Source organism: Mastigoproctus giganteus, chromosome 4 (assembly GCF_048544385.1).
Source record: "Mastigoproctus giganteus isolate SK-2022 chromosome 4, ASM4854438v1, whole genome shotgun sequence".
Taxonomy (NCBI): domain Eukaryota; kingdom Metazoa; phylum Arthropoda; class Arachnida; order Uropygi; family Thelyphonidae; genus Mastigoproctus; species Mastigoproctus giganteus.
In genome coordinates, this window is record NC_143578.1 from 58,720,191 (window position 1) to 58,735,680 (window position 15,490).

General features: G+C 39.6%; 1 protein-coding gene across 1 annotated transcript in view; it reads right to left on the minus strand.

Annotated features, from left to right (window-relative positions):
- The window catches only part of Wnt2 (Wnt oncogene analog 2), a 133,995-nt gene extending 133,845 nt beyond the window's left edge, over positions 1-150 (minus strand). Inside the window, exon 1 of the mRNA XM_090371564.1 lies at positions 110-150. The gene's annotated coding sequence lies outside the window, so the exon portion shown is untranslated. The remainder of the gene's footprint in view (positions 1-109) is intronic.
- Between the last annotated feature and the right edge of the window lie 15,340 nt (positions 151-15,490).

The following is a 15,490-nucleotide window of genomic DNA, read 5'->3' on the forward strand; positions in this document are numbered from 1 at the left end:
TTTTTTTTTTTTTTTTCCCGTGTGAAAAATTATCGGTGTTACAAATGAAGTGTAAAGCGCCCACAGGGAATCAAAGAAGGTAAAGTGTTTGACATCTAAGTCAGCTCACCTGATATTGGCATTGGAATGCAGCAGCCAGAAGAACAACACGGATAGCAGAACTCCCCTTGGAACCATCCACCGCTCGTGCATCTTCACATTACACGCATCCTTAGCGCTTCGAAAACTCCGGCAAACACAAGGATTCCGTCCGCTGCGAGTTGGCTTCCGCGTGGTATTCGTCTCGCGACCTTTGCGATGTCTTGTAGCGTCAAGGTATCGGCAAAGCAGGTGTGTCTACAGCAAATCCGCGTGCGGTTCTCAGTAACGGATCGGCCATAGAAGACGGGCAAGTAGCGATGACGCTACGGGAAAAAAAGGTGTTCCTCCCTCTCGAGTAGATCGTCCAGGGCTCTCTTTTCTCGTGCACGTTGGGCTACCGTAGTATCTCCACCCCTAGGGCCAAAATCGAGCTTCATCATCGAGGTGGCCGCTTGTATTGTGAGCGCCGGCATCCTGATTGGCCGGATCGTTTAGTCATCCCCCTTTCCCCCCGTTGTCGGCCGCAGCGAAGTGCCGAGAAAAGAGAAGGCAACTCCTGTATACGACCTGATGGAGATTGGGAGTTGTGAATTGTCACTTTAACCACTCCGATGACCTGAATATTAGCTGGCAGAAGGTGGGATGGTGTGGGGGCTGATATATTGTGTTTGACACGCTAGATCGGTTTAATTGTACTAGCATTGACCTTTTTGATAGACTAATCAAGTAAAAAGGAAAGTCTCTCTCGTGCACCATCCACGAGTTTTAAGTTTTCCTCTTCAATACTCCAGTTCTTTTTTCTTTTCTATTATACCTGTCAGTTTTTAACCGGCTATTTGTCAGGCATCTACCAAATGCAGAGTAATCATATTAATTGCCTACTGATGGTGTAAAATTGCTTATATATCTGAACTGTAGATATTAACTAGAAAAGCTAGAATCGACATTCATGTAAGAAGGAAGTGTCTAAACAATTCGCTCAATTTGTATACTTTTTAAACTTGCCTCTGTCGTCTATTAAGTGATGTTATCAAAGCTCCACTGTCTCCCTGTTTTGTCTTTTCTAATGACTCTTATCAGTTCTTATCTAATTAGACCGGTTTCTAAAATTCTCTTATAGCGAAGGGACGTTAATCAATCGTGACTGTCAGCATCACAACCACATCTTTCGTTTCATCCCACACTTATCTAGCGAATCGATTAGTGGCGTCAGCAAGAAATAATTGATGAATGTTAATCGGTAGGTTAGTGGTGACGCAAGTGCCACCACTAGCCAGTTTTGGTTTTGTTTTGGATTACCCATAGTGGAGTCGTGACGTAAGAATTGGTTAGGTGTATCCATCTGTTATGGCGCAGTTGCTTGTCAGTGCGGTGTTCCCTTTGCTTAATCCTTAAGACTGCTCCCGTACAAAAATACTTTATGCATTTATTTTTTAAATGAAATTTCGGGCACATACCTACAACTTTCTCTCGCGGTAGCACAGTGGTTATAATCACCGTTCTCCCACACCGGGAAGAAAAGGCCTGAGTTCGAAACCCGTCAATGACGTGAAGAATCTTTATGCACTTTTTTTCACAGGGTAGATGAGTTAGTCGGCAGGATTGCGTGGGTTTTTCTCTCCTCTGAACGCGGTTTTTCCGTTTAGCAAACCGATATCGACGAATGCATGCAATTACAAAGACAGTGCCGACGCCTCATAGCCTTAGTTACTTTGCCGCTTTACATACGCCCAACCTAAGTTCGGACTTAAAATACAAGAGAATTTGGTTTATATTGAAATGATCACTTCACTTACCTCTCAGATATGAAATAAAGGGCCGCACGGATCTTGTTCTCCTTGACAGTACAGTGATTTTCGCAACTAGTCACGCGTTTGGATAGTTCTGGGTCCGAATCCTGTCGGAGACTGGAGAAATTCTGAAAGGCCTCTTCAATCGGTATTGTAAAGCCGGTCACAGGCGAGGGAAGTACGATTTTCCATGTAACGAATTGCCCGTGAACACACCTTGTATAGCCAATACACACACAACATAATATGACCATAAATGCTAATTCTATATGAATGGCAATAGCAAGTGTCTTGTGGGCCTGATCAGTCCACGGAAATATACCTTTAAAGGTCCGCCTCCCTCTCCGCAGTCACTACAATAAAAAAGAAGAGGTTCCTAATGTACCCAAGATATTGCTGTTGTAAACTTAATTTATTGGTTTGATTACGATTAAGTTTTGTAGTCTTAAATTGCGATTGTTTATTTGCAATTCCGTGGAACCAGGACAACCATTCCGTTAAAAAATCCCAATGATTTATTCTAACCAAAACAAGAAAGTCGCTCGGACACACGACAAGGCCTCGGGATAGACTGAGGGTGTTTGCCCCTGCCACTGCTTCAATGCGTGCCTTCCCATGACATTTTCCCATCTATCATCATCAATATTTATCTTCTTCGTGAGGGCAGCTCTCATTCTTTCAGGGCGAATTGTAAGCCGAACAGGATCAAAAAAGTCCTTTAAAAAGAATGTAGAAGTAACGATATATTACACCTTATACTAGAGGGGAGTGGGGGGGGGAGTTATTCTATGCAGCAAAGGTAACAAAATAAGGTGACGACTTGGAGGAATATGCCAAACGCAAATTCTTTCAAGGAGAATTACTGCATGCATTTAAATGGGCGCACTAATCAGAATTTCAGCATAATCAGATACGTAGAGTATAACTAGAAACATGCACAAATAGATAAATGTAAGGGCAAATGCAGAGAGAGAGAAAGAGAGAGGAAGAAGAAGAAGAAAAAAATAAATCGTGTGTGAGAGAGAAATAATAATGGACAGAGAAAATAAAGAAAGGAAAAAAGAGAGAGTGAAAAAGCGAGAGATAGAGACGGAGAAAGAACATATAAAGTGAGAGATAGAAAGTGGAAGAAAATGAAAAAGGAGAGAAGAGAAAATGAGAGAGATCGAGAGAGAGAGATCTAAAATTAGATTCCGAAAAAAGTACTGACAGAAACAGGTAGAGAAATAAGGAAGTTGTAGTAACCGCTTTGGAGCATGAAAAAGTGTGAGAAATAAAATTGAGCACATCAAGGAGGATAAATACGGCAGTAGTTTTCTACATTTAATTACTCGAACTTTTTTTTTTTTTCTGAGTAATTAACCCTTTTTTAGCCGTTGACTCTAAAGCAGAAGGCCTATTTTTGTATTAATGATTGAAAGTGGACATTAGGAGAGTGTGAAATAATTAGCAGAAATTTTCCTGCTCAGAGTTAATTGTAACTATCCAATAAAACTCCCATTCTGTAATACAAGGACAACCTCTTTTTATTACTATATGTCTCAATGAAACCCGATTCGCGCTTTCTTTGCCCTCAACACCTGTCTGTTACTTGCCTGTATCTTCCCCCTCTAGGCCGACGATGATCCCCTACTAATGCCCTATTTGCGTGTTCCCTTATCTGCGTGCAATCTACATGGCGACTATGTAAATGGCAAAGCGATTGTCACCCAACGTGTGTGCTGAAGGACACACAGAGCGAAGAGTGACAGTGAAGCTGGCCTCACGTACAGGCACGAGACATGGGTCAAAGGGTTTCTGGTCAGAGTTTCTTATTCCTTTTGTATCCATGATAGACCAATCTACATTATTCCCTTGTAGATCACTTCATGAAGTAAACGGTCTTTACAGGGCAATTAACAATTTTTCTAACTGCTGTGCTAGTTGTCCTTACAGATTGACTTATTCGACTACTGCTTCTACTGTACCCAGACTCCGGCACGTGATGCCTTGTTATATTGATAAACAGCTACCCAGGCAACAAGAACAACATTATACCAAAATTTTCCGAAGATGGAAACTCGTATAATGTATGACTGGGATTCAAATTATATAGCGCTTTAGGAGACATCAGTAACGTGTATTCAAATGTAACGTGACAGAAAAACGTTTTTCATCCATACGGATGATGGAGCTGAATCACACTATGGTTTTTGTCGGTTTTTATGAAATTATTTTCTGCGTTTCTATTCGTTCGTATTCTAACTATTGTTTCGTGTAGTTTAACTGACTATCCTTTGATGCGCTATATTGTACTTCCAGCATCTCATGACGGTTGTCATGCATTCTTATTGAAACATCTTGATTCGTGTTCAAAATTAGATCAAAATTACACACGTAAAAACACAAAAAGAGGCTGCTGACGACAAAAGGCGCGGTTTTCTATCTCATGAGATTAGGACAATGCACTAAACAGGTGCCCCTAATTACCATCACATTAGTTGAATGCCGTACCAATCCCCCCCCCCTTCTTTTGGTGTATTCATTCAAATCTCTTCTTTGTAATCACTTCGCGCGAAAGACATTTACCTCGAAATTCGTCTCCCATTTGGAATCCTCCCGAATGGGTCCCTGACGGAATGAACGCCACTTTCGCGTGAAATTGACACTTCGTGACATGTTTCCGACGCCCATGTCCTCCAAAGATGGGTGTGATTAAGACAGGATGCAGGTCAAAGTTATGCTTTTCTAATTAATGACAAAAGGTGTCGCCCAGTCGGTTTACCTTTCGCCTTTCAAAGCTTCTTTCTAAGTGTACTCATTAATTATGCACATCCGTGATTGACCCTGACCTTCAACCATATAACTTTCCATTCCATTCTGGTGAGGCTTGCATGAGATATTTGATTGTCAAAAAGTGAATATTTGATTTAGCACAACTCCGAAATCAATGAAGTCCCCGAGTTTCAATAACTTCAATCTAAGCTCCAATTTGTAGTTTAAACTTATTGAAATATGGTTTAACCACCCACGTAATTTGCCTTCACTCAGACAATAAACCGTTGATTGAGAGAGACCATCTTTCTTCTTAATGCCTCGCTGTTCATCTAAACTTCCCACACAAGTCGAAACAACGCAATAGACAAAAAAGAATAGCATCCTTCGAAATAAGATGACAGCCTGGCAAAAAATACAGACAGAAATTACGTAAGAGGCGGCTGTATGTGGGTGCGGACATTGTAAAACATTCGTGGAAAAACCCTTTGTTGACTTCTGCATTGTTCTACATAGAAACGTGAAAATGGCGTTCCAACCATTATCACAGTAGATACCATATTTGGTCAACAAGCTGCATCTCCCGCGATGATTTTTACAAGTTAAATAATATATTTAAAAGTGTAAGAGATTACCTCAATTGAGGTAGTCTCTTACTCTTTTAAATATATTGTTACAACATATAAGTTATTGAGCCTTGTAGCTCTGTGTTTTTACTAATCTTACAAGTTAAATAATGAACTATAAGAGTTGGTTTTTATTTAATCAATGTAAATAAAGATTAAAATAATTTAGTGCTTTAGTTTATTTCATCAGTTACTCCACGAGAATTTCAAAAGTCTTCCAAATATCGATGCTACTTTCTATTTTCCTTGAGCAGTTCCGCAGCACCAGTAAGAAACAAACATTCGTAATTCCCAAGTGTTCTTTTATTTATCCGGTAATTGTGAACAGTTCATTGGTGTTTCAGTTTCGTTCAACTCGTGTCAAGAGAAATCTCACGACAATTGCGATCAGAAAATGCAATTTCCAGGAAGAATTGCACGGCCCAATTAACCAAGTTCTCAGACGCACGCTTATAAAGAAGTTTTTCATTCCCAATCATAACACGTTTACTCATTGCCTCCACACACATACACACGCTTCCAAAGTGTACCGTGTGATATTCAACTCAAAAATTATACAACCCATTCATTTATTTCTTTGTGGCCCCAAAGAAATCCTAATGCTAATTATAAATTCAGCATGATCCATTAACCTACCAGTATGAAAACTATTTACCTTCCTATTTCACCTTTTAATGTTCCTGTACACTGTAAGATACAATGTCCTCCACTTATTTCGGCATCTGCTGTGCGTGGGTTCACAAGCAGTCCCGGCACGGCACACTGGGTTTCCAGTGTCCTCGTGTATCAGTGGCTGTCATCTTTGTGGCCCCAAAGGAGTTGCTCTAGTTTCTTACTGCTGCTTCCCACAGTGGCGGTGGCTGTGATCAACCCTAACGACAGTCAGGGAGGGGTGACTGTAGCCGCGTGCCTGAGGCTGACCCTGTGCGCCCTCAGGCCCGCCTTGTGCCGCCCCTCCACGTGGGTAGCTCGTTTCTTCCCGCCCGTCCTTGGATGATTACCTGTTCGGTTGTCTTCACTTGGGGCGGCTGTGCATACCGGCCAGCGGTGCAACGATGAAGGTAGGGTGTGTGTGACTCACGAGTTTAGCATGCCAGCGTGTATACAGCGAAACATTGTTCATATGGCTCATTTCCTTCGTTTGGTCCGCTGTGGGGTGTTTCCTGCTTGATGCTGAAGATCTAATATTAATATTTTTATCTGCGCGTTTGTGTCCAATACACAGATAAAGCCAGTCTCATTATATTTAGGTGGTATAACTGGGAGGCTTGAGTTTCGTTTTGGTCACTCAACCTCTTAATATTTTTGCGGCGTAGTGTACGTACTAAATCATTAACTATTATAGAAAGAGCCATTAGCTACCGCCATCAGATAAAAATCCAAAAACCCAGTAGGAATTTGTTTCTTTAGTAATAAACAATACGAGTCGGTGTTTTAGACTTGAAGACAGTAAAATTCGCGGAATGTTATGGCCTCACTGGGGAGGAGAAACGCATCATCCAGCAGATAAAGACAGCAACAGAACAGATTTCAATCTAGTGATTGCAGCGATAGATTATTTTGGTATCCTGAACCAATGAGCAGTCGTAAAAGTGGGCCATATTTTTAAAAGAGAAATCACTTAGCATTTGTCATCAAGAGTGTGTCGTAGCAGTTATGCCATTCTCTTAAGCTATGTTTACACGGAGTGTTAACCAGATTCAAGATTCACGAATTCGTACAGCAGTTTGCCTGGGATTAATCGTGAAAGCCTTTACACACGCGGGTATTGGATCTGGGTTCGATGAAGTCGGTAGCAGAAGGACGTGTTCTTATATGCTGTGTATTAGCTGAAGAAAAACAGAAAATAGCATGAAACTAAAAGAAAAGAAAATAGTGGACTAGGGGATGGTTATTAAGCTTCATGCAGTGAAACTATATACAAGAAGCACAAGATACATCCCCTTTGATAGCATAGTGTACTAAACGGAGAGTAGTAGATTATAAGGCGCATACACAATTTTTATGAGAATAACTATGATACTGCATGCAAATGAATATGATGTGGCGAGTCTACTGTAATCAACATGGATACAAGAGTTAGTTTGTAAATTCAATTATTGGGTGAATGAAGACCCCATAGGTCACCTATGTAGCCCATGGAAAGCTTTTCTTTGTTAGTCTCGACATGTTTTTGCAGGTATGGGTTGAAGGCTGCCAATTTTAAGGTTGAAGTTTGTTTAGGAATTCTGTTCAGGTTTTTAAAAAGAGGTTAGGTTTGAGCCTAGTAGCCCTGTTTGCAAATCGCCAGGATATCTCTGGCTTCGTGGATGTCATATGATACCGCATACTACTGGCTCAATCAATCTTGATGTCAGTAACTTGGCCAGGATATGTATATTTGTCCTCATAACAATAAAACTCCACTATATCCACTCCATGTTCGCTTGATATTGTGAAGGGCATACCGAAGACCCTATAATCAACCTAAGTAACCACTATTACATGCTTATTATTGTTATTCAATTTATTGCATATGCTTAAGAAGGTTTCACATGTGTTACTGGTGCAGGTGACCAAATTACCGAAGTGTATAATGCAACCGTGACAACACACCTAGGCGCCTCCGTAGCCAGGTGGGAAGGAGCAGCAGAGCGTAGCACACGCTTCTTGATTAAGACCGGGGTTCGAGCCCGTCACCACCAAATACGGAGGATGCGGAAAGGTCAGGGAATGACCACTGCATATCCCCGGAGCAATATGGCCTTAGTTGCTAATGCTCCTAAAAACCAAATAACAAACAAACAAACAACACACCTAAGAACTTATTCCTTTACTGGTTTAGCATCAATAAGTCAGTTCTTGTCTGGAGCGTCAGATGACGGCTAAAGTTTTCTTCCTTGTGGTGGTGAAATGCTCTGTGAAGGACAGCTAATATTATTAGCTGTCCTTCACAGAGTTAAATATCATAGGCCCCGGGCCTATGATATTTAACTTTCCATTTACAAGTACGGTGATATTAGATTTCTTGCTCTTTCTGGAGAAGGAGATTTGGACCGTTTTCAGAAGGATTAATTCAAGACCAGTCGAATTAAGGAAGTTAGAAAACTCAGATACCTACCGTGTGGTTTGTAGGGCAACTTTATGCACATCAGTACTATTATTTAATGGAAAAAACATTTTAGGTCTGCCATGTAGGTAAATGTGTTATTATGAGTTGAGAGGAAAGGATCAAGGGCAGCAGCGAATAAGGTGACAAGGAGTATTCCCTCCTTGTGAGACTTCTCGATTTAATGTATAACTGATGTTAAAATCTTCATGCATCACAATTGTACGCCTTCCGTTAACAGTTTCTGTGGGAGTGTAAGTTTATTGTAATGCGATATTGAGACTCCAGTAAGTGGAGGAGGAGTTGAATTGTCATCTTGTCATAAGTGACTTTGATGTCCGGGAATAGGATATCCATTTGACGTTTCCTGTTTAAGGTGGTTTAGATCCTGCAGATTGTTTCTAAAATATTTGTTTTCTATAACCGAGTGAAAATAAGATGGAAAATGGCCCAAGAATTGATCATTTAATTGCTTGATGATTTATTTCACAAAAAAAAAAAAAAAAAAAAGGAATACAGACCCATTTTTGATCTGTAAACAGATTTTGCATCAATTAGTTTTAGATACTGATTTAGTGTGGTACGTTTTCTTGTATTCAAGGAGAGTGGCAATTTCTGATTCTGTTGAATGTATGCGATAGCAAGTCCGACAGGTAAGGGCTACATACTGCGAGGGAAAAGTTATGGAGGTTCTCCATTTATAAGTCAAGAAAGGACAATCCTTACAGTTTAAATAACACGTCGAGAATGTCACTTATCTTCAGTGTAAGTATCCGTAATTTGAGGATATTTCCATCCCGTAGCTAAATTTGGACTAATATTATTAGTCTACAGTTAGTTACGGGTGGAAGCTTTGGAAACTCTTTCTATTTACGATACTGCACATTTCATTTTATTATAATTACTAAAATTAGTTTTTTTACTGCCAACCTTTGGCTCTATCAGTTTCATCATACAGTTATATTATAAGGTTATATCAGATTAGATGAGAAGGAATAATGAAACTGATATTAGTCGCTTACATCTTAGTTGGTAGAGGTTATACAAGTACACAGCTCTAAATTTGCTAAATATTATTCGATAGAGTCCTTCATTAGGGTCCTTCTGCGTCTGGATATTATACAGTTCTCCCTAACGAATCGTGAACTTTTCTTGAGTAGTTTTCTTAAAAAAAAAATTTCAGGGCTTATATTTTCCGTTGCATTCGTTGAGAAGAAAGTAACGGTAGGTTTTTTTTTATTTTTCTTTACATTCAATAAAAATTATACAATTCCGCTTTTATTTCCCCAGTAAAATTCGGTAGATCGATTTTCAGGTTATTATAAATATCTTACTTGGTTTTATTAATTTGAAAAAATCATCTTAACCGATTTGTATTTGAGGAGCATACCTCTTTTTTTCGTATCATTTTGTGTTCCTCTTCTCATCCTGTTCGGCAGTACAGTGTAATATCTCCAATTGGGGAACTTCCAAAATGCCTGTGAATAGCAAGTTTTGCGCTGTGATTAGGCGTTTCCATGAGGTTATATTTAGGTTTGGACATTGAAATAGCTTTAAATATTGGGAATTTGTTTCCTGCTGCTTTATTTATCCAACTGAATATCCCCAGTATTCTGAACTCTGAAAGTTCTTGACACTTGTTTCAGGTACCAATGATCATATCTAGCAGCATACAACGTTATGGGTTAAAACGCACCTGTAGATGTATTTGGGATATTAACTGAGAAGTTTCTTATCACAACTGTTTTTGCTTTAGTACTTGCATAATCGTTTTGAAAGTTCAAATTTTATGCCATGTTAATTCCAAATCTCAATGTGATGTATTTCTTTTCACTGGTTTTCCTTCGAACGTCATTTGTATGTCATTTTTCATTTCGATCGTGACGTGTGCTGTTTCATGAGGCTCTTACGAGTTAGTAAGATAGACTGTTTGAAATTGGCATCTCCTCTACAGATTTAGTAAGATGTTTTAGTCGTATGCTCTGAGGTTGTGTGATATGACGTCCGACTATTAAAACTCAGGCACGATGAAACACGTCTCTGCAAGTAACATGCACACTCATTTCTTAAAAGCTCACAATAAAATCAACCTTATTTTATGGTTGCACTTTATCGTAAATTAGCGGACAGCAGAATCATTTGCCAGATGAGCTTCCTGCCTTCTTCAAATGTGAGGTCCAAGAAATCTGTTTTTAATCATAATAATAAAACGTATTAAACGGATCAAGTAAGAGGTGTGACCCACCGACAAGTGTTATAAATATGTATCGTAAGATCTGTGCTGATACACACAAGGAAGATTTGTGAGCTTACCCCAACTTAAGAGATTATATTAAAAAAAGTTCTGGTAGACAACGCCCAGTGAATGGTTTCTTTACCACAATTGTAAGAACGCCTATTCCAAACATCACATTCAAGTGATAATCGGCATTTGGAAGATGGCAGAGAGATAATCCTACGCGGGCTGTCTCGGTCGCTGTTACCTGTGTCATTAGGCTGATGGACATCCGTGATGGTTTATAGCCAATCGTCGCGAGGTATTTAGAATGATTATCTTGTTCTAAACCCTTATTACATTGACTGGTCCCCAGGGTGGTGAATTAAGCTACCCCTACTGTATGTGTGTAACAACGAATATGATAAATGCACGTATATTGAAGGGAGTGTTTGATAATGACACTATTTCCACTGCAGTATATTTCCATATGACACTGTAATCTGTGTTCACAAGATAAGAAATGACAACTTAGATTTGTTTTACCAAACAAACGTAATTCTAGTAATAAAACTACTGTTGGGGTTAGAATGGTATATTTTAATCGTGATAGGAAGCCGTAATTGCACATTCATTTAAATTAATGAAGTGTTTTTTTTTTTTGTTTTTTTTACTTGATAGAATTGAATACACACAAAAGTATGGATAAAAATACAATGAGAGAAATACGGATAAGAAGAAAGAGATAAAAGTGAGAGAAAGAAAGGGAAAAAAATAAGATAGAAAAAAAGGGTAATAAACATAAAATAAAGAAAGAAATGATAAATGGAAAGAGAGCGAGAGATAAAAAACTAAAAGAAAAAACGTAAAAAGAGAGAAAGATAAAAAGGGAAAGGAAAAAAGTATGGGGAAGAGAAGAAAAAAAAGTGAGTGTGGAAATAAAAAGGAGAGACAGGATGGTCAGAATTGAGAGAATGAGCGGATATGGGGAAAAGGAAATGCAAAAGCGAGAAAAGGACAAAAAGAAAAGAAATTAAAAAATAAAAAACAAGGACGGAATGAAGAAAGATAAAAGAAACGTGACAACAGAAAAAGAGAAGGAAAATGGAGAAAGTGCTGCTGCTAGCTATAGAAAACCTGTGGTACAAAAAGAGAAAAAGATTAAAGGGAAGTATGAAACTAAAATATGTATACATGGAAGATTTGATGAAGCATAGAAAATCGCATAATTTGAGAAAAGATAGCAGTGGCGTAGCTACCATGTAGGCAGGCAAGGCAATTGCCTCCGGGCCCGGGTCCTTTAGGGGCCTGGCGTCTTTGATTGTCTTCTCTTTTTGCAATTTTCATTATTAACCAGGGGCCCGAACACGTTCTTTGCCTCCAGGCCCGAAAAAGGGTAGCGACGCTACTGAAAGATAGACAGATACAAATAAAGAATGATTGAAAAAAGAAAAGGTAACAATGACTGACAGAGAGAAAATAATATTGTTTGATGGAAATAATGACGGGTGGGCCACAAGAGATTCTTAGTGTATGATTTCTTTTTCCACCTCCGTTGGTTATGTAGAATAATTAAGATCTTTTAATCAGAATTAATATTACAATTAATTGATTTTTCAAGGACATAAAAGGTGTTTATATCCTTAACATTGTCTTAACATGTATTTGCTATAAGCCTTTGTGATATAAAGTTCTTAATACTGGAGTTGACAATCACTTTTCAAAATGGCAGCCATTCCTTCGGGATGTACTGAACCTCTGTTGAAGAACGAAGTATCAATCGATTTTTACTGTATGAAGGAATTTAAAAGTGAAATTTACTTTACAATGCGTGCAGTCTGCGCTGACAGCACAGTTATAATCACCTCCCTCCCTCCCTACACCGTGTGGCGCACTATTGCCATAGATGCCGATGAACCTAAAAAATCCCCAAACAAATCCTACACCTGGTGGAAAAGGCCCGGGTTCTAAACCCGTCAATGATGCGAGGAACTTTTAGAAGTTTTTTTTTTTTCACTCCGTGGTTCACTTAGTCAGCCTCAGGCGTGGATAGCAATATCCATCCCCCATCGGAATTTCAAGTTTTTCTTCTAGTAAAACAGGCAAATCGACCTGAAAGCACGCGCAATTTATGGACATATTACACTTGGGTTCATGAGTTAGTCTTGGGTGGCCCTAATATGATAGTTATTGTACAATGCGTGCACATTCGTTTATAATCGAAAACGTATGAAGGTGGTGTAAGCTGTTCAGAAAGGGTCTCTCAAGTGTAACGGATGACCACTTACCGATAGACTTCGAAAAACAGTTCAAAGATACAATTCATCGTGCTGTTGAACTTCTTAAGGAGGTGGATGCATCAGGGTCTTGTGCCTTTTTGATTATCTTCTTACAAAGTAACTTAAGTGTATATTTAAGCTCTCAATACATAAGGAAAACTTTTTAGTTTCAGAGCATTCAGCATAAAAGAAAAGGGGGAGGGAGAGAGACAACCACCTAGACGCAGAAGTGTCCAGAAGAGAAATGACGTAGCAGGGACTGATTAAGCATGACCGATCTGATAGAGATAATCGGATATCAGTAAGACTTAGATTCCTGTAATTAATTACTGTGGGTAACGAAGACGGTTAGGTGATTGATTGACTTAATGAACCATTCATCAATCTTACCTGTGCCTCAAGGTACATATACGAGCTTCTTCGGAACTTCACCTGACCTAAGTAGCGGTCACAGCAATGTCCTAACCACCGCATGACCTCGTGATGTAAACTCCTGGAGGAATGTCTGGTATTTAACTTTGTCTAACCAGAGCTGACGGTTTAACTGTATTTCTAAGAGCATGCGCCGCTTTTAAATCGTTTGAAAGAAATTTTCGATGCTTTTAGTTTTAATTACTGTCCTAGCAATTGAAGACAATTTAAATCATTATTTTGGGTTCAAATTCAACTTTTTTTTAGCTATTCTGAGTTTTTAGTCTATAGAATTAACATGCCAGAGAGGGGCCCACGTCCACGAGGCAATATATTTTTGTTTAAGAAAGGGTCCAGTAGGAAAATTTTCGCGAGAAAACTTTTTTATTGATTTTTCCTTAAGCAGAGGATGTACCAAAGATATATGCATTTTACTGTTTGTCAGAATTATGGTAATATAAAGATTTACAATACGGTCAACTTTGGACAGTTTATATATTGTATACAAGGTATAGCTAAAGAGAAAAAAGCAAAGAAAAAACAATGGAGTACATTTTGACGATTAAATAACTTTGTAGTTCTTGCATACAACAGCAAATTTCTTTTGTAGATGATAAAGAACTCAGTCCTGCTGTTCCTTAGATATTTTACTTAGTACTTCAAGCAGCAAGATAGATCGTTCAGACTTTAAAAAAAAAAAAAAAAAACTTGCATACCTGAAACTTATAGTATACCTGTTAGTGTATTTTAATATTCTTGTTGTACCATATATAGTACTTTGTAATTGCACTTATATCACTTTACTAATCTGCACCGAGCAGCCACTTTATTAGGTATATTCACCTAATAGCGAATGGGTCCTCTTCCTCTTTAACCCTTAGAAGAGCCTGGGTTCGTCGTGGCTGAGATTCAACGAAGTGTCGAAAGCGCGTTGCAGGGCTGCTGGTCCATGTTGAATGAACTGCTTCCCACAATTATTGCGAATCGCTACTCGTGCATATGGGCCTAGGCCCTGGAGGCACGTATGGGATGAAGTTGTTACTCTTTGCAGTAGGGGTTTGCAACCATTCCACCTGGGTTGAGAACTGATAACTAGGGGAACTACCCAAGCAGACTGAATTCACGCTTATGTTTCTGGAACCAGTTCTGTACAATTCTGGTCTTCTGACATGGCGCATTATTGCGTTGGAAGAACCCGTTCGCAGATGGATACACTGCAGTTATGAAAGGATGAGCCTGGGGCGAAAACAATTTCCATCTAACCCGCTGGACTGGAGGAGACACCAGAACGGGGATTTCCCCCATGAATGACACCGAAAACTGAGAAGAGACTTAATGCAGCATAATTGCCAACAGACTGACAGCGACCTGAAGAGGGCACCCTAGCCCCCTTCACCTTTCATTCCCACATCCTTGGGGAGGGGACGACCTTTGTTCCCTTCCCTCCTCGCCACCCTATATCTTCTACTGTGGTGGGACATGGGCCATGCCTCATTGAAAACTGGGGCTACCTATCCTATTGGTCCCATATTTCTGTCTCTCACTCCCCAGTCTTCTGTCTCCCCCACCTCTATCTTTACGCTAACGAAAGCCCCACACAACAAACTTAAATGTGCCAAAAAATCCTTTGCGCGCATAATTCTGCATACAACCTTAGCAATCATATTCCCACACCAACGTATATGTGTATGTAATTGTACATGTGTGTGTGTATCGTCACTAACCTAACCTAACGGGTTTTTTTTTTTTTTTTTTAGGTCCTAGCCGCCGAAATCTCAGGAAAGTAAGCGACAGGACCCGCCAGAGTAAAACTGAGTCTAATGGGTTCCTGGTCTGCCTCCACGGGGCGTAAGTGGGGTAACGTTGGGCCTCAGCAGGGGTCTAGCCTCTAAATGATCAGATGAACAAGGGTATAGTGTGTTCGTGTCTAACGGCACCAGGGGTTTCCCAATCTCCGCGTCGCTTTCATTATAGGTGTAACAGTTCACTGTAAAAGCCAGAGATTTAAAAGTGTATGGATATTGTATGAATGTAGTGTTGTGTATCGTTGTTCTTCTGGCCATTTAGCCGCTAGACCCCTGCTGGGGCTCAACGCTGTCCACACTATGCCTCGTGGAGGCTGACCAGGTACTTGTATTGAAATTTTTACTCTGGCAGGTCCTGCCACATAATTTCCTGAGATTTCAGTGGCTAGGACCTAAAAAAAAAAAAAAAAAAAAAAAATACATATATATATATATATATAT